Here is a 22282-nt window from a genome sequence, read left to right as displayed (position 1 = left end):
CATTGTTCCTACATACTAAATATAACTAGTTTGTGTCTAACACATTCTCTGATGCTAATTATGTTCTTGTTTTATTCCCATAGCCCACAAGACAATCTCCTCAACTACCTAGGGCAACCCTAGGCCTATCTCAAAGGTACTGATGCAACACTATCAGAGATGCTCTGATTGTTTTGTTATCAATACACCGAAATTGATTAGTGATTATACCATAAAAACAATATATATAGTAATTATTATTTCAAAGATTGCTGGCAATTCTGTAAACTTTTTTCAATGTAGATTAAATGTCAACAAGTCATCTGTGCTTCCATTTATAATTATTTTGTTTTTCAAAATCTTGTCTTTTGCGTTCGATTCCAATGGAAACAAGATAATTACCCCAACATTTTTGTAGTAATAAGTTCCAACAATGATAATGAAATGAAAATGAAAAACTAGACAATTACAACGATTTTCAAACGTTTTGCAGATGTCTGACTTGTTTTTGTGAAGTTTATGAAGTGTGGTCGTACTTACTGTACCCTTGTTACCCATCTATCAGGACAATTGGCTCCAGTGACCCCGCCTGTCCTCGGTCCAGCACGCCTGCAGCCAGCAGCGGTGGCTCTGGACGAGGCAAGATGATGATTGAACCAACCACTACACGAGCCTTCACAATACGCTCCGAGGATGTTGAGGTAAAGAAACCATGACTGTGTTTCCAAGATTAGTTATTAAATTCTAATACATTATTTATCATCTATATCTTCACTCTCAATTAGTTTTCCAGTGTTTATCAATTTTATACACAGTTATACAATGTACTTTTTTTACCAGGGCTTATTTTCAGATCAAGTCAAAAGTCATAAATACAGATGAGATAATCATACATGATTTATCTCTTTCCATAATCAGCCTGATAAATACACTCCTCAGAATTGTTAGAGTCATTTTCTGGGTGTAAAATTTCTCAATGTAGAATACGTTATCTCAGCCCAGTGATTCTCATGCTTGTTTCTGAGTTTAGATGGTTGATGTGTCAGACCCTCCAATTGTTTTTTATTTAGTGCAGGTAAGGCCTGTTTGGAGAAATAATTGCGCGAGGGGATCACGTATCTCTTGTCTAGTGTCTTGACCATTTTTCGAAGCTTTCATTGCTCACAGTATTTATTGGACACATGTCTTTGGCCAAATGAAATCCGATTGCATCCGTTATTTCAGTGTGTCTTCGGGAGGTGGATGGATACGCTGTCGCTCTATGCATGGTCGTTTATGGTTTTCTCTGTTGACGTTGGACATGGACGGAGATTCAGTGAGGTAACGTTAGCTTTGGCTATGATTTGTGGGGATTTTTCAGGTAGTTAAACAAGGTAGTTGTGTTGATATGTGGCGCAGACACAACTCTAAACGCACTCTGTGCATGATTTGTTCTTGGTTATCATCACTTGCCCTAAATTCCAAAAACTTCCAAACAACGGATGATGATCCTTTTCGAAGGACTAGCTCCTCGCCTTCTGCTCCGGATATTGGATTCACCTTTCACACGACACCGTGACCGTCTGCTCTCTGTCTCTCTACTCTTCTACTAAATACCGGAATCGGCTGCAGACAGAACTTTTGTTGAGGCTACAGCTGCAGGATGCGTGCATGACACCTCCCATCTTGTTCTCCCTCTGGTGGTTAGCGAATGTTAGTTGAGAAAACGCACAACAGCTTGATTTGATATGTAGCAAAGCACCCATTTTAAATGTCAATATCGCTGACGATCATGCAATTCGATTAATTGTGCCGCCCTGATGTGAGTCCAGTCTACACACGAGCCCCAATGAGCAGATACAGTATCTAGAAAAGATTTTTGAAGAGAGAAAATCTTTAGAAGACAATGAAGGGGAAGAGTTTAGAGAATATGAAGATCATGTTTCTTTCAATTCAGAGTCTGACAGTGAGTTTGGGTTAGAAGAGGATGAGATTGACCATCAGCATGCTACGTAAAAAGTGAATCTGCAGCCAGTCCCAAATCCAGGCCAGGCCATCAGCAGCCAACATATGGATGACAAAAAATGATGACAATTTAATGGTCTTTTTGCACTTTAGCCACCCCGCATGGCTACCAATGTAATAAGGTGCAATCAGGGCCGACACGGATAGCAGTGACTCATGTGCAGGAAATCAAGCCTTCTTACGAACTTTTCATTTCGAAAATCATTCTGGATTGCACTAATTTGGAGGGACAGCATGTCTTCGTAGAAAGCTAGAATGAGATGCACCAAACCCATTTATTTGCATACTTTGGGGTTATAATCCGTGCTGGAGTTTTCAAATCCAAAGGGGAATCAACAGAATTCTTGTGGGATGCAGTAACTGATAGAGAACTTTTACGTAAAATGTGCAGGAATGTGGGAGCAGAGGTGATTGAAATATACAATTTAACACTTTATGTAGTCCTGGGTCCAGTGGACCCGAACATCACATATGTAATATATATTTGTAGGGGGGGTGTAAAGTGTAAAGTCACTGAATATATGTACCTTTATATGTTCATCACAGAAAATGAGCCAAGGCCAATGAGTCTCAGGTTGAAAAAAATATTTATCGCATCATTTTTCTTTTAGCAAACATTGAAAATGGGTCCCACAGACCCGAACACCATACAAGGGTTAATGCAACAAAGTTTTCAGCTGAAAAACACACGGAAACTAGTCTGTTTTCTCACCTGAAGAAAAATGTACAATCTGCCAGTATCGTACGTGGACATCGTGTTGTTATTCTTTGTGGATTGAGGCTCTCATCCAACAACAGCACAAACTGCCCAGCCTTGTTGACGCCATCAACAAGCTGTTGCTCTATGTATGGTGCTAGTCCGAATTTGGTTATGTACCTGGGTTTTCCTTTCGGCAGGTGAACGTCTTGGTGATGTCCGAATCGGGAAACATTCTTTGAAAATTTCTGAAATTCCTTCATTGGATGTGAGAGAGTGGTGGTTTACTGTTGTGTCGAGACACCACAACACTTCTGCGCGCAGCTTTGGCGTAAGGCCTGCACGATTATGGCCAAAATCATGATCACGATTATTTAGATCAATATTAAGATAATGATTATTCATTAATTTTAGGAACAATATCTTTTTATTGCATTTTCATGTTAAAATGCACAAGAACACTGCTTTCACTTCCATGTTGTGCTACATTCCAGCTAATGTACACATCTTTGATCAGTTCCTGGGCAATCGACTCTCCTGTGGGTTCCCATAGGAAAAAATGACGTCTGTAAGCATCGACTCTTCATTGCAAAATTACAATCGATGCAGTGAATTGTCAGGGACATGTACGGCTCCATCATTGTGCTTGATCATAGGTCAGTCGTAATCGCGCAAAAAATACTCGACAACTGTGACATCCCTTTGTGTTTACCCCAACGTTTTTTATTTAGTGCAGGTAAGGCCTGTTTGGAGAAATAATTGCGCGAGGGGATCACGTATCTCTTGTCTAGTGTCTTGACCATTTTCCGAAGCCTTCATTGCTCACAGTATTTATTGGACACATGTCTTTGGCCAAATGAAATGCGATTGCATCCGTTATTTCAGTGTGTCTTCGGGAGGTGGATGGATACGCTGTCACGCTATGCATGGTCGTTTATGGTTTTCTCTGTTGACGTTGGACATGGACGGAGATTCAGTGAGGTAACGTTAGCTTTGGCTATGATTTGTGGGGATTTTTCAGGTGGTTAAACAAGGTAGTTGTGTTGCTATGCGGCGCAGACATAACTCTAAACGCACTCTGTGCATGATTTGTTCTTGGTTATCATCACTTGCCCTAAATTCCAAAAACTTCCAAACAACGGATGATGATCCTTTTCGAAGGACTAGCTCCTCGCCTTCTGCTCCGGATATTGGATTCACCTTTCACACGACACCGTGACCGTCTGCTCTCTGTCTCTCTACTCTTCTACTAAATACCGGAATCGGCTGCAGACAGAACTTTTGTTGAGGCTACAGCTGCAGGGTGCGTGCATGACACCTCCCATCTTGTTCTTCCTCTGGTGGTTAGCGAATGTTAGTTGAGAAAACGCTTGATTTGATATGTAGCAAAGCACCCATTTTAAATGTCAATATCGCTGACGATCATGCAATTCGATTAATTGTGCCGCCCTGATGTGAGCCCAGTCTACACACGAGCCCCAATGTGCAGATACAGTATCTAGAAATGATTTTTGAAGAGAGAAAATCTTTGGAAGACAATGAAGGGGAAGAGTTTAGAGAAAATGAAGATCATGTTTCTGTCAATTCAGAGTCTGACAGTGAGTTTGGGTTAGAAGAGGATGAGATTGACCATCAGCATGCTACGTAAAAAGTGAATCTGCAGCCAGTCCCAAATCCAGGCCAGGCCATCAGCAGCCAACATATGGATGACAAAAAATGATGACAATTTAATGGTCTTTTTGCACTTTAGCCACCCCGCATGGCTACCAATGTAATAAGGTGCAATCAGGGCCGACACGGATAGCAGTGACTCATGTGCAGGAAATCAAGCCTTCTTACGAACTTTTCATTTCGAAAATCATTCTGGATTGACACCTCCCATCTTGTTCTCCCTCTGGTGGTTAGCGAATGTTAGTTGAGAAAACGCTTGATTTGATATGTAGCAAAGCACGCATTTTAAACGTCAATATCGCTTGTCATGCAATTCGATTAATTGTGCAGCCCTAGTAGGTGTGGGTCCCATTGTCACTCTGAGGTCTGTAGAAGTTGAAGCAGCGGCAAATGAGTTAACGTTAGCAATGCTAGCAGTAACGTTAACGTTACAAGCTTCAGCTGTCGCACTCGTACTTGGTGGTTTAACAACGTAGCCGAGGAAGGTGTGCCCAATGCTCGATGGACATCCGCTGTCTGTGTGCCGTAACGGATTTGTGGCTAGCACCTTGCACATGTGACTGGAGCACATTGATCCCCATTGAAGCTACACAGATTTTTTTTTTTACAGACTGAACTGTAAGCCTCCTGGTCATTCCCAGCGACGGGCTTCAACCAGGGCTTGCACTGCTCGTGTTCCAACCACGACTCTGCGAATTTACACTTCCCCATTGCCTATTCCTTTACAACCATATAAAGAATTAATAGTGCAATATTCGCAGCTAACCGTCCTCTACAAGGAAGATTCGATAACGACAAGCGCTATTCGTGCCGTTAGGGTTAGGGTTAGGGTTAGGGTTAACCCTAACCCTAACCCTTGCTCGGGGACAAACATTGCCTAGCTACGCCGCTCGAGCCCCATCCCCGCTTGAATGCCATATTTTGTTGTGCTGTCGTGAGGACTACAATAAATGAATTCACATAAACTTTAAACAATCTTTGGACAAATCTTTGCTATTCACATTGAAAAAACAAAACAAAAAGGGGGCATGTAACACTTCACTAGGTAGTATATTCTCCTGCAGGCCAATGCGCCTTTGGAGAATGGCCACACCGCGGCGGTGAATGGCGCACATAACAGTTTCACTAGGTAGCATATTCTCCTGCAGGCTAATGCGCCTACGGAGAATAGCCACACCGCGGCAGTAAATGGCGCACACATAGCAGATACCGATCCGTACGTCAGGCTCCGAATATGTGCAGTTTGGGGGGGGTTACAAGTATTTGCTCATCACTCCCATCATTCCTGTGTAATCATATGGGGGAGTGATTAAGTTGGAGCCTATACGCCAAAAACTAAATCTGTTGTAATAAATATATTACATGATCGAACATGAGTTGTCTGACTGAAATATGGCGACGCCGGCGAGCTAGTTCTGGCAGGCAACTCGAGCTGCGCTGCGCCAATCATGTTACATACATTATGTGACATACATCATGTGACATACCTCAATCTCCACAACCATCTATAATACACACCCACCTTATCAGGCGGTCTATTTAACCAGAGAGACGTTTCCCATCAACCCCTCTTGCTCGCACTGCTGCTGAAGTATTGCTACCTATTGCTTCAGCCCCTCCACCACCCCAGCATCCACCTGTAGGCTCCAACGGGGGTTACAAGTATTTGCTCATCACTCCCATCATTCCTGTGTAATCATATGGGGGAGTGATTAAGTTGGAGCCTAGGCGCCAATCACTAAATCTGTTGTAATAAATATATTACATGATCGAACGTGAGTTGTCTGACTGAACTATAACTCCTGGAGTAGAAGTCCAAGATGTAGAAATGACCCCAATTGAAGTGGTCAGGCTCATTATAATGCAGCTCTCCCCCCCCCCCCCTCCTCCACTTTGCCGCCCGGGCATCACAGGAGAGGCTGTCCACTGAGCGAGCGCCTTAGCACGGGTACAATGCAGCCGGAGACCGGGGGGGTCCTGGAACACGTTCCGGTGCTAATTTACAACAATTTTCAAACGCTTTGCAGATGTCTGACTTCTTTTGGTGAAGTTTATGAAGTTTGGTCGTACTTACTGTACCCTTGTTACCCATCTATCGGGACAATTGGCTCCAGTGGCCCCGCCTATCCTCGGTCCAGCAAGCCAGCAGCCGTGGCTGTGGACGACGCAAGAGGAAGAAACACCCCATGTAGAATGAGGTAAAGAAACCATGTCTTTGTTTCCAAGATTAGTTATTAATTTCTATAACATTATTTATTATCTATATCTTAACTCTCAATTAGTTTTCCAGTGTTTATCAATTTTATACACAGTTATACAATGTACTTTTATACCAGGGCTTATTTTCAGATCAAGTCAAAAGTCATAAATACAGATGAGATAATCATATATGATTTTATCTCTTTCCATAATCAGCCTGATAAATGCCCTCCTCAGAAATGGCAGTCATTTCTGGGTTTGCAATTTCTCAATATAGAATATGTTGTCTCAGCTCAGCAATACTCATCCTTGTTTCTGACTGTAGATGGTTGAGATGCCAGACCTTCCGGCAATTTCTCTTCCCATAAGCGCCTCCACCTTCCCTACCTTCAGCTTCTCCCATCTTTCTGTTCCACAACCACCACCCCCCTCTCTCCATCAACAGGGTTTGGGGATATCAACCCGCTTAACTGGACCTGTGAAGTCTGCTTGGTGCCGAACAAGCCATCAGATGCAAACTGTGTTTGCTGTAGTACCCCACAGCCCAAATCCTCATCCAAATCTATGGACAGTAAGCCATCAGCCACGACCTCAGTTGGGATGGATAGCAGCACGAAGGCCACCTCCACCACTACGACCACCACAGGTTTTGGCACAATGTTTTCCAAACCTGGTGGAACCTGGGACTGTGCTGGAAGTGTGTGGCCTGTGAAACGGCCAAACCTGGGACAGGACTTAACCCTCACTTACTCTTCCCTCTGCCTTCTCAGCTGTTAAGACTGTATCCACCCCCACAGCCCCTGTTGCCTCAGGGTTCATTGGATTTGGAGACAAGTTTAAAAAACAGAGGGTGCATGGGAATGTGGTACGTTATTGGTAGAGAACAAGGCCGAGGATACAAAGTGTGTGGCTTGCACAACTACCAAACCAGGTAATCAGAGCATGACCATGGTTTTGTAATTTGGTATTTTGAAGTTCTCAGTCTTTGGTTTTAAATATGTAAATACAAATGAGCTGTATCATTGACTATTAAAATATTCTCTTTGAAAAATATCTCATGACATGTTTGTCTTCATTACGTATAGAAAATTAAATGTACCTCTGCTGGGAGTTGAACTGTATTGCATTGTAGATTAAGATTATATAATCATACGATCAATATAGTCAAGTTTTCATACAAATATGATCATCTTGTAATTTTTTATTTATTATCAAACTATATATTTACGAGTTGGGTCATAATGACAAGACAGCATGAACCGTTGATTATACTTACTTCATACATATGAATAAATGAATATAATTAATCTTCATAACATTAAATGACTATAAATGAGGCAAATAAATTGGTTTTGATATATATGGCGAAATTCTGAATCTGAACCATATATAAAAAAAAGTTTACAGGTCTTTAACTCATCTTTTTTTTTTACTTTTACGAACCTGAATATTTCGTTTAATGTGTTTTTTTATTTAATACTGTCACATGAAATATTTCAACAACTACTGTTTTTTAAGTTTTTTTTTTTTTAATAAGTTAATGTCCTGTAAATAAATAACATACCTGGTGCAGATTGAGAAGTTCACCTCAAATATGGAGACTAGGTTAAATGTTATAGTATTTCAATAGCTGAATAGTTTTAATTGTTGTTTAACATTTTTATTGAGTAACCATTATTATAATAACTGTAAAACTCTATTTGGATTTCTTCGGTGAAAGGGACCTGGTGTTAAACGGCACAGACTGAATTTGTGACTCGGCTCTTACCTCGTCTCTCTTCGGCTCCTCTCGTGTGAGCGGTATGACCGCGGTGTCCGAGGAGCTGCCACATCCCATATTTACCACGAATCAACGATGTAAAGCGAGTCAGTAACACTCATACATGTGAATTTTTAATTCCAGCTTGGTGTGTGTTTGTTTTCCTCGATACGTGTTGACCGTGTAGCCTGGCATTCCTTCACACACACGGACACACGGTCTCCATGAGCCCGTCGCTAAGGGGCCGTTGCTACAATAAATGTGACCCGGTTAAAGAGGCGACACCCAGGAACAAGGAAACACAAAACACGGTCAACACTGGATGGGGAAGCTGCTCTGACACACTTCATTGGCTGTGTTACACACTCACACACTGTCACATGCACTGACACACTTCATCAGCTGTTTGCCACACTGACATCATATCATATCATATCATATATCATATCAAATCAGAATCAGAATCAGAATGTATTTATTGCCAAGGAGGTTTACACCTACCTGGAATTTGCTCTGGTTATTGGTGCATACAATGAACATAGAAACATAAAACATAATAAATACAACACACATAAGACAAAACAATAAAAAAATATATTAAAAAAAAATATGTATAAAAGATAAAAGATATAAAAAGTAAAGTAAAAAGTGAAATGAAAAATGCAAAGAGTAGAACAGTGTCCATAATATCTTTAATATCATATATCATGTCATACATTGCATCACTTCCTTTCTCTCCCAAATTGTTCTTATTATTTCACTGCACACTTAATCACTGTAATGATTGCAACCAGCCACACTAACACTCTGGATGTAGAAAATCTAAAACATATTTTCAAATGCATATAAATGAATCTATTAAGTATATACTGTTAAATCTAGAGTTTTATTTAGTTGATCTAGCTATGGTTAGCTAGCCAGAAAATAAGCTAGCTAGCTAACAGTTAGTAAGTCTTGTACATATTTCTTTCTTCGCACTAGTAATGGATTGTAAAACAAAACTTACATGCATCAGATGTGGAAAAAGAAGCAGTGTGAAATGAATGGTAGGTGTTCCCTAGTGAATACATACTGTGTGTGTCATTTTTTACCCATGTGTGTAAAAGTGATGTAAAAACTACATTTACATTTGCTTATAAAGTAGGAAAGAAAAATTATGATTTGTAGTAATCAAAAATGTATGAAAACTTACAATATTAAATGATAAAATGTATTTGTTTCAAACATATAGCAAAGAAGCACTCATGCATGAAATAACACAATAAATAAATACATGTCATTTTTGACCCATGTTGTGCATTACAAGGGTAGTGATACAAAAATGACTTTTATTCAAAAGGTAACGAATGAAAAAATGAAATAAGGATCTGTGATGATCAAAAACAATTTAATTGGGAAAAACCTGAAATACTGAATGCTCCTTAACAAAGCTAGGTCAAAGGTCAAAGAGCTGACTGGACTTTATTGGAAGTACCATCAAGGTTCAGTGTGTAGAATTTAGTGACATCTAGTGGTGAAGTATTATGTTGCAGCTGAATACCCTTCACTTCACCCTCCCCTTCCAAACATGATAGAGAACCTTTGAAAACCTTCAGTTACTCAAAAGGACTTTAGTTTGTCAAATAATGAATTGCTTACTGAATCCTTTGAAGTGTTCGGCCCCCAGATTCTTACCTATGATCAGTATCCTGACCTGAAGATCTCCATATATAAATTAGGGTCATAGCGCCACGTACTTACTGTACCCTTGCTACCCATCTAGCAGCACAATTGGCTCCAGTGGCCCCGCCTATCCTCTATCCAGCATGCCTTCTCGACGAGGCAAGATAAGGAAACTCCCAAAGAAGTATGAGGTAAAGAAACCATGTCTCTGCTTCCAAGATTAGTTATTAATTTCTATTAATAATTTTTGTTATTATTTTTCATGATAGCATAAAAGATCTATATCAGTGTTTTGTCTAAATTGTTGAGTGCTAAGATTCTCACGGTCCGCCTTGCCCCTCTCAATTACTCACTCTCACTCTCTCACACACCCAGCTGCCGTCACACATTGAATCTGATTCTCTAGGAAACACATGTTGATTGCTGTGTTTAGCAAATGACAAGATCCAATCAACTGTTTTATATGATTCAGACGTCTCATAAAAAAAATAATGTGGAGTTGCTTTGCTGCAGATTCATTATTGTTATATGGTTGAATAAAATATATGTGTTAAGTTTATAGTTGACTATTAAGAAAAGGAATCATCTTTGTTTGGTATGAATTTAATCTTCCCCTCTTGAATTCAGATGGATTCTAACTTCCCAGCGCTGCAGAAGATGATGGTTCCTGCTGCATTCTCAGCCTGGAGAAACCCCTCTGTGTCCTTAGGGCCTTCTATAACTCCTGGAGTAGAAGTCCAAGATGTAGAAATGACATGTCATGGCAATTTCTACAATCCCACAACCAAAGAGGAAACGAGACACAAATTTCTCTTACAATATTCTCACCTTTAATGTTCGAGCATGGTGCCTACCACAGAGTTAAGTTTGTAATATGCACACCAGATAGTCCACCAGACACCGGAAAACAGTCGTTTGTTTTTATACATTTGGCTAACCCCTCCCATGAGGGAGGGGGGTGGTTAAACAGTCAATGGATGAGATCTTCTGATGACATGAATACAACAATGCCTAGTTGAAGCAATCAGGCCAATATGCATTCAGTAGTCAAGGACAGCATGATCAGGTTACTGTGTCTGGACTAATTAGGTTACTGTGTTTAGACTATCAGATTACTGTGTCTGGAGTAATCACGTTACAGTATCTAGACTAATCAGGCCAAGATTCATTCATTAGTACAGGAAACAGTATAGGGTGCTCCTCTGTGCACAACTGTAAAGATGCCGAAGTGAAACAGAAATGATTTTGTTGCTGCTGTGAGGAGGAGCAGTCCTTTCGGATCCTTTCTAAACTGTTAATGGCTGTGTCCGAAATCTCTCACTAATCATTTCATAGTCCACTATATTGTAAATTTGCCCATTTTTAATGCTGTCTGAATTTTTAGTGGATTTTTTTAAAACCCTGTATAGTGCACTTATTGAATCCCACGGTGCACCGCGAAAAGCAGTGAACAGCCGATGGTCACTAACTGAGCAATATATACCATCATGCATTGTGCTTTTGGAGTTGACAGGAAGAAAAATTGCGGAGAGATGATAGAAGGCAGAACATTTTAGCCTTTTCTCTCTCTGACGACTAAACGGTTATCGAGAGTATAAAGACAGACACGTTCATAATTGCCAGCACTTTCACAGACCGTTTTATAAAACAGTCTATTTTAGCAAACATCCCTGATGTTTCCAATGTTATAGTTGTTGTTGTATTTTTGACCAGCACCACACAAATCTGTGAGTTGAGCAAGATATGTAATAGGAGCAGAGCAGCACATCACAGCAAAAACTCATTTGACGAAAAGTATTAATATGAAATGTAAAATAAACATATTACAGGTTTTTCCATCGGCAATAATGCCGAGACCGGCGCAGAGACGGTATGCCGAGTAGGATCAGTGTGTTTGTCTCGTTCCAATTAGCTGACTATTCATTAATCTGCATAGAAGTCCTATAGTGAGACACTGCATATATTGTTACAAAAGATGGCCTCCTGGTCAAGGCCAACTATTTGTCCTCTGCTTTGTGTCTGTTGGCCAAACCATATAGCAAGAATTTATGGCCCTATGATGGTCTAATCTGACACAATGTCTGTCTTGAAAGACAAACCCATCAGTGCTGCTGATGATATAGTCTCTCCTCTCTCCTGTGTCATTATCAGACTGACAGATCAAGGTCACATCTAACCACAGCTGACTTCTCAGATGGAGTTCATCTGAAGAGAATTGGATCAAACTGAAGTCACTGGTCTCGCAGATCCATTTAAGGGTCTTTGAAAGAGATAAGCAGAGGAACTTCCTGGCTTACCTTTGTTCTCCACTTGAGCCGAGAAGATAATCAATGATGGTTAATTATGGACGCAACACGGATCAAGAGATCTGTCTGATCCGAGCTAATAGATTGGTTCTCACAGCACTAATGCAGGAAAACAAGCTCATAATTTCACAGGTTGAAAGCACATTTGATTGTTTGGATAAGGTGGCAGCCGGAATGCTAATGTGGGGGAAATGAGAGAAAGAAGCGAAACTTTCTAGCACTCTGATAGTTATTGAGTATTACACATGTCGTCAAACAAAACGGCTTTCGGAGGCTTAATCAATCTCATGCTCAGTGATGGGCTTATTCAATGATAAATCACTTTTAAGACACTGATGTGATGATAGCAAATAGTTTAAAGGCAGGATTCCAATAACATGCTTTATCAGCCTTAATTGCATGTTCTTCCATCTGTTCATCAGCAATTTGGAAATCAAGTATCAAGGAAAATGTCAGATTAAATTAGATAATTCTAACTGACATTGCTTTGGATATTATTAGTAACTTGCACAGACGAATGAGGCTTTTTTTATGCATATACACAGGACCTTTAAACAGATTGATCTAAGAAAGGCAAATGCAAATCCTGGATTATTTTAGGTGGTGAATGAGTGGGCGGATGAACAAGGCAACCAGCTGGGCAGTAGAAGAGCTGCTGGGAGGCTGATTTAGCTGAAACGGCAGTATGTACAATGGCAGGCTGTGGAGACTGCTGCTTGATCTGTTCTCAGCCACTCCTAAGATGATCTTCTGAAGTAAACCGGCCACTGGAAACAATACTCTGGCATATAGAGATAATGATGTGTTTCACATTAATGTGAAAAGAATGAGGCAGTTAAGATGATGACACAGTGCCACTGCGTCAGCTTTCTCTATGTGGAGGCTGACACCACAGGCCCCAATCCCTCTCTGAGCTTCCTCCACAGATGACGGCAGCTCTGTCGGAGGAAGCTGAGCAAGGACTCTGAGTTAATCTGCAGGTTCAGATCCTCTGGGTTTATCTCTGCCACCTCTGCATCACAAACTGACGTCTGACTCTCCGGAATTAGCTCTGATTGACTGCACGTACACACAGTGTCCCAGGAGAGCATCTGAGGACATAAATAACTATTTTATTACAAGACCCAGTTATTAGCTGTTAATCTAAAAGCTAATTATCACCCTATTTGTTCTCATTTTCAGTGCAGAACAACAGGAATCATTTAAAGCATCTCTTCCCAGAGATCTATTAACATCAATGATTTTGTTTCACTGTGTTCAACTCTAACAGTGTGGATAAGGTTTTCAAACCATCAGCGGACCATTACGTTTAATGTGCAGCTTTTAGAGGAAACAGTATTCTGCTTTACTTCAAAATCCCTCTAAGTGGGTATATTCATCATTAATGCTCTGTTTTAATATTAATAAGGTGGGTTATGGACCAAATACAGCAAGTCATAATGACACAGTGCTTTGTAGGTCTACTATTCATGCAAATAGGTGACTGTTCATTGAAATATGCATATGTTTGAGTTAATGCATCAATGCATCAATCTCTCACACACACACACGATCGTTTCTACACTGATTTACAATGATTTTCTGGAGACTTACTTTTCTGGAACGTCAACCACAGTTACTAATGACCTGACCTTAACCATAACCTAAACCAAACCTTAGCCTAATGTTAGAACAAGTTTTTTGCCTTAAATTGTTATAGGGAAGACAAGTCCTCATAATGTGCTCCCCAGAACATGATTGATACATGGACCACACACACACACACACACACACACACACATTGACACACAGAATATCAAAGTTGATAATGTCCCATTGGTGAACTGCACACACTTTTTGATTGACAGGTGACTTATGGGAATCTCTCTGGAAAAAAGCATTGTGATAATAAGGCAGTGACACCAGAGATGGAGCCTAAAGAGAGATGACCAGTTTATAGAGTGTGAACTGGATCAGCGCTCATTCTAATTCAGATACAGGTGACTTTAACTTGAGAGAGGAGGAGAGGAGAAAACTCTCTTTCCAAGAATCTCTCCTCCACTTTGCCATCCTATCACTCTATCACTCCATGAACACAGCTGCTCTGTGCTTATAGCAGCACAGTTCACTCTTTTTGTCCTGGGTGTCACACTGACTCTGTAAATAGGAACAACACGTGTACCACAGATACCAGTTCCGGCTGTGAGATTTGGGAAATGAGCAGCTCTCCCTGCATTTGAAAATTCGATTTGATGAGTCATGGACCAAAAAAAACAAACTCATCTGTATTTTCTTGCTATGCTCATCATATGGTTTTCTTTTTTTTTGTCTGACCACCTGCCGTTTGCAGTTAGTCCCCTCTGTGGTCTCTTTGTTTAGATTTCCGGCTGCTACTCACTCCAACTCTTTATTTTCCTCCGTTGCCACATTGCCTTGTATCTCTCCATCTGGCTGGAGACTCTCCTCGGCTCCGAGCGTATTCACAGCCCACCGTGAGACTCTGCTCAAACTAATGATGCCAAATGGGCGACAGTTTCCTTCCCTTTCGATCTATGGCGATGTTTACAAAATGTATTAAATATGCATGAAGGATGTAGGTTGCATGCTTAAAGAAGAGTGTACCACACTGAATATTTTTTCTAATTTCCACAGATTATTTTACACTAACTTGTCCCCTTCCAGCAGCACTCAAGCCTTTTAGTCTTTTACCTTTCAGCGTATCTCAGAACAGAAAAGCCTGTACCTATTCTGTTTATATTGTTATTACCACAGATTATAAAACTCTCTGTTATTGATTTCTTAAAGGGTTTTAACCCTGTTGATAATAAACTCTCAACAGAGTTTAGGAATTTGAACCTTTTTAATATTACTTTATATGGACGTTTTACATTTATAGAAATTCATTTATCACTTCTTCTTCTTTCACAGATTGTTGAAAAAATCAATCTATCACACATACTCTCTCTCTCTATCTCTCTCTCTCTCTCTCAGGCACTCATGCACATGCTTAGGTAGCTAACAAGCTGTCAATGGCAACTACACACACAGGTTAAAACTCTTGAAAAAAAATATATAACCTTTTTTAACACATACACTTTAATAGTGTACAAACACACACACACACACACACACACTGCTCACCAGGCGGGGAATATTGAGCTGCCCATTTCACTTAGAGGGCTTTTCTTAGCTCGCTGCCTGATGCTGCTGCTGTGCTGGCAGCTGCAGCTGGAACCGGTTGTTTACACGTCTGTGTGCATGTGTGTGTGAGTATCACTTTACATTATAAACCTCACCACCTCTTCTGACTATCTGCCCATTGGCCCAATGCCTATATGCATGGGATCAACTTAAAGTAACTACATTGTATGTTGAGAGATATCAAACACACATGTACACACAAACACACACGCACACAAACACACACACACACACACACACACACACACTCACTCACACACACACACGCTGGGGATGGGCAGGCAAATTTCGACAGCTTGACATGATTTTATTTTATTGGAAACACTGCTCCCTTGTGGTGAACATACTGTAAGTACAACAGAAAAGAGAAAAGCCAGTTACATCCATTATCAGGAACACACTTACAATGATCTGCCCTTTGCGACCCTCTGTGAAGTTTTTATTTGAAAATATACTTTTGATTTACCACAGGTAAAACCTTATCGGTGCAGTACCATCCTTTCAAAGACATTTACCAACAGAGGACACATGGTCCACGCAAACTCATTGTTATCTATCATTAAATTACTGTACATGTTATATTTATCATTATTCATCATTTTAGATTAATGACTTGATTAATGACTTAAAAAGCACTTTACATAGCATTTTATTTGCTGTACTATGTTTCTCATGTGAAAAGTCTGAATACCATCTACAGCTTTATGTGAATTTATGAATTTATCATATTTTATACGTGACTTTAGTTACAATATTTATAAGTAAATAATGTATGTCATTAAATAATGTTTGTAACCTTAAAGAGGCAGTCTTCAGTTTTCCTTTGTTTATCCCGATTCCCACACACAGAGACACTGAACAACACTAGCATTCATTTGGAGGCATGTTCTAGTCACCTGATCAGTTCATGATATGTTCTTCAACCTTCTGCTTGTTGGAAAAACCATTGTGGCTACAGGATGCTCTAAAGGCCCAATGCGTAAGATTTAGGTGAAAGAGATTTATGGGCAGAAGTGTATATAAAATTATCCTGATGATGTTTTCAGTAGTGTGTTTCATCTAAATTGTATGAAATGTTGTCGTCTTTACCATTGAATGGGCCCTTTATCTTTAAATACTTGATATTTACATCTGGAGCAGGTCCTCTCTACAGAGGCCGCCATGTTTTTTACAGTAGCCAAACTGGACAAACTAAAGAGCTTTTTGAGTTTGAATGACAACTGACAGCTACCACAGGTTCTCTTTCATATATGAAAGGGGAGGGTGAGGTGAGGGGTTTTCAGCTGGAACATGCAACCTCACCACTAGATGCACTCACTGCACTCTGTTCACTTTGTAGTCCGTTTGGTTCTATTATGTAAATATTGAACAGTGCAGCTTTAAATCTGGCAAAGATTTACCCAAAATGCAACATTTCCTTGATGATAAGAAGTAATGGAAACAAAGCAGCAAGACAAAGAGAAGATAAACAACGTAAAATTACACAGCATAAATTGAAAGAAGCCTAATAAAAGCTTTAAAACATAAAACTGCAGAGTGCAGTTACTACTTCACAACCAAAGATAAGTGTAAACATCAGAAAGGATTAAACTGAGCTGCTATGATTTTATTTCCATTTATTCATTTGTAGATAGTTGTTTTTGTCTCTGAATCTGTGAGTTTATACGTTGACTAACATCCTGCTCAGCACTTTGCTTCTTTCTCCGTCCCACCTCCTTTGATTTACAGAATTGTTCATGATGCATGTATCGTGGACAGCATGTACAACAACACTCATAAATACATCCTCTTGCTTTGAATAGAGTTGTATTCAATTGTATTTCTAATTTAGCTGTGCGTTATTCATTATCTCACGGGTGCAGTACTGTCGTGTCAATTTGGACATTATTTTGTAAACGCGTCATTGAAAATGGAAGAACATCTGCCTAAGCGCTGACTTCAGCTAGTCCCAACATGTTAATTAACATGTCAGCATTTTGCAGATAATAATTGCTGCAAGTGGAGCTGAAACATTTAGTCAATTAATTGATTCATCGATCACCAGGAAATCATACAGCAAACGTTGTGTTAATCAATGAATTGTTTGAGTTGGGTGCTTTAAGAAGAAAGGATGATTATTTTGTAGTGCCAACATAAAATGCTAAGGGGCAGAAAACTCATTTGTGACTGAAAGAATATTGAAGCAATAAACATTTTATATGGAAATAAAACCTCTATGTAGTAAAGTGGGCAGCTGAGGGGATAGAGCGGTCCTCTAACCAGAAGGTTTGTGGTTAGATCCCAGTCTTTTCCATTCTGCATGCCTAAGTGTCCTTGGGCAAGATATTGAACCCCAAAATATTTCCTTCTCATAGAAAAGGGGATATTTTGATTAAAATCAATTCTGGGGTTTCCTCCTGTGGAAATGATTCAGTAGTCATTCGGAGGTTGATGTCTGACATGTATGGTTGCTAATATTGTATTTTTATAAAAGAATTAAACCCAAAAGAAAGAGTAACTTGCACATCCATGAACAAGGATTCACTCTCTCAAGTTTATTATTGCTTAAATATTCACATTAAATCACCTACAATAAACAGGGGTCACTCCAAAGTCCACTTCTTCACTTCCTGTATTTGTTGAAATGACAGAGACTCTTTGGTCACTACTCTCGGTATCGACTCTCGATTATTTCATTTCTCAGTTTCATTTGATTTCGACATTTCCCCCGGAGTTCTATCTAACCAGAAGGAGGGGTCTGCTTGACCTCTGTAACGCCCGTTTAAACTGGTTTCACTCGTCACAGCAGCAGCAAACAGGAAGGCTGACTGAACCTCATGGTCAGAGTCACATCAGTGTCACAGGTCATATTCATTCATGCTTCTCCCTGTGTGAGGGCGACTGAGCTTCAGGCTTAACCGAGACAAAACATCCTACCAGGGTTGGATTCATACGCACTTTTCAAGGTTGATACTAAAAAGCGCAGCGACGTTATTCTTAAATTCTGTTGATGGTCAAGTATAATTATCTTTCAATAAACAGAACATCTGTAAACTGCAGATCTACTAAACCTAAATACCAGTGGTTGAAAAACTACACTGATAATGAACTGAAGGAAAAGTGCCAATTAACCTCAGTGTGAAAATACAGGATAACCATTTGAAAATCCTAAAGACAGTCTAATGCCAGAGTGGGAAATTCACCAACGCCAACAAAGAGAAATATAGAAATATATGTAAAATATACATCATCAATCACTCACAAATGCCCAAAAGTGCTAACGACTTCTCACACATGTCAAACATCCCCACAAATCCCCACAGCCACAGCCGCCCCTGTGTGGGGGGCGGCTGTGGCTGTGGGGTAGAGTGGTCGTCCTTCAACCTGAAGGACGGCTGTTCGATCCCCAGTCTGACCCATATGCATGCCGAAGTGTCCTTGGGCAAGATGCTGAACCCTGAATGGCCCCCCATAGAATAAAAAAGATCGCGAATAGATGCACTGTATGAATGTGTGTGTGAATGGGTGAATGTAAAACTGTACCGTAAAGTGCTTTGAGTGGTCATCAAGACTAGAAAAGCGCTATATAAATACAAAACCATTTACCATTTACAAATAGTCACAGCCTAAAATGCTGGTGCTCACTACTTCTACTACTAATAATAATACTTCTAATACTACTATAAATGTATGTCTTTATGCTGTTTTATCATTGGATTTTTTACTGTAAAATCTTAGAGGTACCTGTAGTTTCTACTTAAAGTAGATTTAGCTGTCAAATAAATCCAATGTAGTTGACAGTATAATATATATCTATGAAATTAATTAATAAATAAAGAAGAAAAAAGTGCAAACATAGTATAGAGTATAGTTCAAGTACCTCAAAACTGTAAACTTTAAGAACAGTGCTTGGATACCTGTGTAGGGTATACTCAGTTATTCACTCATATAATACTTCTATAAAAACTAATGCCAAACTGATGACGGTAGACAGATATATAAATCATCATTGTGTTTGAATCAAATAATGAATACAAAAGTGGGGGTCGATTCATTTTTTATCACAATAGTGACTGGAAATAAAAAAAAAAAAATGTACCCAGTTTTACCGGTTTTAGCTTGGTGTGCTTTTTCAGTGAAAACTTGAGAACTAAGAGCAAATAATAACAATGGTTGAGTATTTTATTTCCAACATAATTCCACTATATTCCCAATGGAAAGTCCCAGAATAACAACAACAGGGCACATGAAGTGGCCATTTGCAGGACATTTTCTGACAAGATAAAAAAGGAAGTGACACAAACGCTGAGGTGCAGGTGTGAAGTCGCAGCAGTTTGATGGGAGATACCCAGTTTTCTTATTCAAATGGTCTCATGGAAGCATCTGTAGGTCAGAGCTGTCATGGTGAAATGTGTCGTACAGTAACCTACTCCCATCCCTGTTCCCTGTGTCACGTGATGCCGCTCTGGTCCTGATGCTGCTGTTACTGGCTCTCTGTATGAGGGGTGATTAGTGCCACCCAGAAGGGAGGAACAGACTGAAACGTTCAACATATCCATCCATTCATTATGTATACTGCTATACACACTTTTGAAGGTCGTGGGTGGAGCTGGAACATATAATTGAGAAAAATACAACTAATACTCTACAATCAATATTTAAGAAGAAAAAAAAAACTACCTAAATCAAAAAATGGGTTGGTTTAGACATAGTGTTGTGTTGGACAAACGTAGATTGCACATGTTTTTTGTAAAATAAAGTTGAGGCAGTGTGTACATTTAGCTGTGGTTCAATGCATACGTTTCAGATTGGAGATTTCAGTTTAACTGTTTACATGGGATATGATTTAATAGGGTCTGGAGTTTAAAATGCACTGCAGCATCAAATCAGAAGTTAGCTAAACAGAATACATTGCTTACAAGATTCAACTTTTATTTTATTCAGGTTTGAATTAGCCTCAGAAACCAATTGGAATTTGTATTGGTTTGGATCTATTTATTCTGATAGTAGTGATTATATTGAGCTTTTCAATTTCAGTTAAGGCCTTTAAACTGAATATTGTTATGAATATTAATATATTATTATTATTATGGCTCCTACTATGTAACATTTTTCTGCTACTATGCAAAACATCTAGATTTACCAGAACTTGAATACCTGGGCTACACCCTGAAAAGGTTGCCAGTCTATCACAGGCCTGACACATGGAGACAAACAATCATTAACACTCACGGTCACACTGCAATTGACCTGCATGTCTATGAACAATTGGTGGAAGCAGGAATGCCCAGAGATAACCCATGCATGCACAACACCAACATTCAAACTCCAACCAAAAACACCCATCCATTCAAACCCAGAAGCTTCTTGCTTTGAGGAAAGACTGCTGGCTCCTTGCTAGTCACAAATCCATGTGGCTCAGGTTGCCTCAGGGTCATGTTAACATTAACCTTGGCAAAAAGGTGTTGACATGATCAGCAAATCCTCTAGTCATTATAGGTGTGGACATTTCTCGATTCTTATATGCATTGCCATGCAGACGGGGACGACTTTGCATCGATGCAGTGACTGAATATAATCAATTAATGTTTTCTGCTACGTTCATTGTTTTAGTGATGTCGGGTTCCTGCATAATTATAACCAGCACTGCTTCAGGAAGCTCATTAAAGATCTGGTAGTCCTGTGTCGGAGTCTCTGTCGCAGTCTCTTCCTGGGTCTGCTTCCTCCTCACTCTCTGACCTATGCTCACTTTACACAGTCACAATATACACTATCACTGATCACAAGTTATTAGGGCCCGTACATGATTGACGTTTACTGACTGTGAGCGCCACGTAACAAGCAGTAAAATGTTGACGAGTCATTTTTCAGGTTGTTTAAATGCAGTCTCACAAACTTTGGAGTGAATCCAACAAACCCTAAGTTACTTCATGTACTGATAAGGTCCCGATGAGTTTTGATGAGTGTTGGTGTTTATTGTTAAAGTGAGAGCAGGTCAGCAGGAGAGTGGAGTAGGACACAGGAAACTCAAGCTCGGTACAAACCAACCTTCTGATCATTGAGCATCTTTGGACCAGAGAGAAACTCTGTATTTTCACTGTTTGTTTCCACTGTTCTTAAACAAAGTATCTTACTGGCTACTTTACGTTAATGCTGCTCTTATCTTACTGTGTGTCGCTCTGAGCAAGTGAGTGGGGGCGGAGCCTGTGTATGTGCGAGTGTATGCGGAAAACACACACACACACACACACACATTTTCTCTTGCTCAAGCCCTGACTCTCACTGGAGGGAACGGCGTTCACGTTAATCAAATGTAAACTGATTTGTTCAGTGAGCGTTCACAAACAAGACACAAAGTTAAATTGAATCGACCACTGGCTCTTGACAGCTGGGGGCGGGAGGTGGAGAAAGAGATGGCTGCAGATGCAGTTTGATTGACATTTCCCTCAGGAATTCACATTTCGCTGCTCTTGCCAAAGTGCCGCCCTACAGACAATTGCCTAGTTTGCATATATGGACGCGCCGTCAGTGGGTTTATGCTGATAAAAAAATTGGTACTACATATGCTCTGTAATATGTGGCCACACTTGGTGATAGCTGTCTTATATTAATAATTACTCACATTTACAGCTGTAACAAAAAAAATGCAAATGCTTTATCATAATAATTTGTTGTCTACACAATCTTCCGGATGAATAGTGTCTGTCAAACAGGTAACAATCATTCAGGTCAACACACCCACATGTGTAGCTCTGATCCTCCCCCTGTTTCTTCCCGTGGCACTAATCCCCCCTCATACACAAGTGCATCATCGCTGCTGGAGTGGAAATCCCCTCCGCTGCCATT

This window comes from Pleuronectes platessa, chromosome 12 (genome assembly GCF_947347685.1).
Source record: "Pleuronectes platessa chromosome 12, fPlePla1.1, whole genome shotgun sequence".
NCBI classification, from domain to species: domain Eukaryota; kingdom Metazoa; phylum Chordata; class Actinopteri; order Pleuronectiformes; family Pleuronectidae; genus Pleuronectes; species Pleuronectes platessa.
Note: the sequence above shows the minus strand (reverse complement) of the source record.